Genomic DNA, 4,238 nt, shown 5'->3' on the forward strand with positions numbered 1-4,238 from the left:
AGTGACATAGGTGTCTGTATAACACAGGGCTAACCATGAGAAGTCAGCAAGCGCTGTATAGTGACATAGGTGTCTGTATAACACAGGGTTAGCCATGAGACGTCAGCAGGCGCTGTATATACGACATAGGTGTCTGTCTAACATTAGCCATGAGACGTCAGCAGGTGCTGTATATAGCGACATAGGTGTCTGTATAACACAGGGTTAGCCATGAGATTCAGCAGGCGCTGTATATAGTGACATAGGTGTCTGTATAACACAGGGTTAGCCATGAGACGTCAGCAGGCGCTGTATATAGAGACATAGGTGTCTGTATAACACAGGGTTAGCCATGAGACGTCAGCAGGCGCTGTATATATAGACAGGTGTCTGTATAACACAGGGTTAGCCATGAGACGTCAGCAGGCGCTGTATATAGTGACATAGGTGTCTGTATAACATTAGCCATGAGACGTCAGCAGGCGCTGTATATAGTGACATAGGTGTCTGTATAACACAGGGTTAGTCATGAGACGTCAGCAGGCGCTGTATATAGTGACATAGGTGTCTGTATAACACAGGGTTAGCCATGAGACGTCAGCAGGCGCTGTATATAGTGACATAGGTGTCTGTATAAAACAGGGTTAGTCATGAGACGTCAGCAGGCGCTGTACATAGTGACATAGTGTCTGTATAACACAGGATTAACCATGAGATCAGCAGGCGCTGTATATAGCGACATAGGTGTCTGTATAACACAGGGTTAGTCATGAGACGTCAGCAGGCGCTGTATATAGTGACATAGGTGTCTGTATAACACAGGGTTAGCCATGAGAAGTCAGCAGGCGCTGTATATAGTGACATAGGTGTCTGTATAACACAGGGTTAGTCATGAGACGTCAGCAGGCGCCTGTATATAGCGACATAGGTGTCTGTATAACACAGGGTTAGCCATGAGACGTCAGCAGGCGCTGTATATAGTGACATAGGTGTCTGTATAACACAGGGTTAGCCATGAGACGTCAGCAGGCGCTGTATATAGTGACATAGTGTCTGTATAACACAGGGTTAGCCATGAGACGTCAGCAGGCGCTGTATATAGCGACATAGGTGTCTGTATAACATTAGCCATGAGATGTCAGCAGGCGCTGTATATAGTGACATAGGTGTCTGTATAACACAGGGTTAGCCATGAGACGTCAGCAGGCGCTGTATATAGTGACATAGGTGTCTGTATAACACAGGGTTAGCCATGAGACGTCAGCAGGCGCTGTATATAGCGACATAGGTGTCTGTATAACATTAGCCATGAGACGTCAGCAGGCGCTGTATATAGTGACATAGGTGTCTGTATAACACAGGGTTAGTCATGAGACGTCAGCAAGCGCTGTATATAGTGACATAGTGCTGTATAACATTAGCCATGAGACGTCAGCAGGCGCTGTATATAGCGACATAGGTGTCTGTATAACATTAGCCATGAGACGTCAGCAGGCGCTGTATATAGTGACATAGGTGTCTGTATAACACAGGGTTAGCCATGAGACGTCAGCAAGCGCTGTATATAGTGACATAGGTGTCTGTATAACATTAGCCATGAGACGTCAGCAGGCGCTGTATATAGTGACATAGGTGTCTGTATAACACAGGGTTAGTCATGAGACGTCAGCAAGCGCTGTATATAGTGACATAGGTGTCTGTATAACACAGGGTTAGGCATGAGACATCAGCAGGCGCTGTATATAGTGACATAGGTGTCTGAATAACACAGGGTTAGTCATGAGAGACGTCAGCAGGCGCTGTATATATTAACATAGGTGTCTGTATAACACAGGATTAGCCATGAGACGTCAGCAGGCGCTGTATATAGCGACATAGGTGTCTGTATAACACAGGGTTAGCCATGAGACGTCAGCAGGCGCTGTATATAGTGACATAGGTGTCTGTATAACACAGGGTTAGCCATGAGACGTCAGCAAGCGCTGTATAAGTGACATAGGTGTCTGAATAACACAGGGTTAGTCATGAGACGTTAGCAGGCGCTGTATATAGTGACATAGGTGTCTGTATAACACAGGGTTAGTCATGAGACGTCAGCAGCGCTGTATATATGACATAGGTGTCTGTGTAACACAGGTTAGTCATGAGACGTTAGCAGGCGCTGTATATAGTGACATAGGTGTCTGTATAACACAGGGCTAACCATGAGAAGTCAGCAAGCGCTGTATATAGTGACATAGGTGTCTGTAAACACAGGGTTAGCCATGAGACGTCAGCAGGCGCTGTATATAGAGACATAGGTGTCTGTCTAACATTAGCCATGAGACGTCAGCAGGCGCTGTATATAGTGACATAGGTGTCTGTATAACACAGGGTTAGCCATGAGATGTCAGCAGGCGCTGTATATAGTGACATAGGTGTCTGTATAACACAGGGTTAGCCATGAGACGTCAGCAGGCGCTGTATAAGTGACATAGGTGTCTGTATAACACAGGGTTAGCCATGAGACGTCAGCAGGCGCTGTATATAGTGACAGGTGTCTGTATAACACAGGGTTAGCCATGAGACGTCAGCAGGCGCTGTATATAGTGACATAGGTGTCTGTATAACATTAGCCATGAGACGTCAGCAGGCGCTGTATATAGTGACATAGGTGTCTGAATAACACAGGGTTAGTCATGAGACGTTAGCAGCGCTGTATATAGTGACATATGTGTCTGTATAACACAGTGTTAGCCATGAGACGTCAGCAGGCGCTGTATATAGTGACATAGGTGTCTGTATAAAACAGGGTTAGTCATGAGACGTCAGCAGGCGCTGTACATAGTGACATAGGTGTCTGTATAACACAGGATTAAACCATGAGACGTCAGCAGGCGCTGTATATAGCGAAATAGGTGTCTGAATAACACAGGGTTAGTCATGAGACGTCAGCAGGCGCTGTATATAGTGACATAGGTGTCTGTATAACACAGGGTTAGCCATGAGACGTCAGCAGGCGCTGTATATAGTGACATAGGTGTCTGTATAACACAGGGTTAGTCATGAGACGTCAGCAGGCGCCTGTATATAGCGACATAGGTGTCTGTATAACACAGGGTTAGCCATGAGACGTCAGCAGGCGCTGTATATAGTGACATAGGTGTCTGTATAAACAGGGTTAGCCATGAGACTCAGCAGGCGATGTATATAGTGACATAGGTGTCTGTATAAACAGGGTTAGTCATGAGACGTCAGCAGGCGCCTGTATATAGCGACATAGGTGTCTGTATAACACAGGGTTAGCCATGAGACGTCAGCAGGCGCCTGTATATAGCGACATAGGTGTCTGTATAACACAGGGTTAGCCATGAGACATCAGCAGGCGCTGTATATAGTGACATAGGTGTCTGTATAACACAGGGTTAGTCATGAGACATCAGCAGGCGCTGTATATAGTGACAAAGGTGTCTGTATAACACAGGGTTAGTCATGAGACGTCAGCAAGCGCTGTATATAGTGACATAGGTGTCTGTATAACACAGGGTTAGTCATGAGACGTCAGCAAGCGCTGTATATAGTGACATAGGTGTCTGTATAACACAGGGTTAGCCATGAGACGTCAGCAGGCGCTGTATATAGTGACATAGGTGTCTGTATAACACAGGGTTAGCCATGAGACGTCAGCAGGCGATGTATATAGTGACATAGGTGTCTGTATAACACAGAATTAGAGCCATGAGATGTCAAAAGGCGCTGTATATAGTGACATAGGTGTCTGTATAACATTATCCATGAGACGTCAGCAGGCGCTGTATATAGCGACATAGGTGTCTGTATAACACAGGGTTAGTCATGAGATGTCAGCAGGCGCTGTATATAGCGACATAGGTGTCTGTATAACACAGGGTTAGTCATGAGACGTCAGCAGGCGCTGTATATATTAACATAGGTGTCTGTATAACACAGGGTTAGTCATGAGACGTCAGCAGGCGCTGTATATAGCGACATAGGTGTCTGTATAACACAGGGTTAGCCATGAGACGTCAGCAGGCGCTGTATATAGCGACATAGGTGTCTGTATAACACAGGTTAGTCATGAGACGTCAGCAGGCGCTGTATATATTAACATAGTGTCTGTATAACACAGGGTTAGTCATGAGACTCAGCAGGCGCTGTATATAGTGACATAGGTGTCTGTATAACACAGGGTTAGCCATGAGACGTCAGCAAGCGCTTCTATATAGCGACATAGGTGTCTGTATAACATTAGCCATGAG

The sequence above is a fragment of the Bombina bombina genome, chromosome 5 (genome assembly GCF_027579735.1).
Source record: "Bombina bombina isolate aBomBom1 chromosome 5, aBomBom1.pri, whole genome shotgun sequence".
NCBI lineage: Eukaryota > Metazoa > Chordata > Amphibia > Anura > Bombinatoridae > Bombina > Bombina bombina.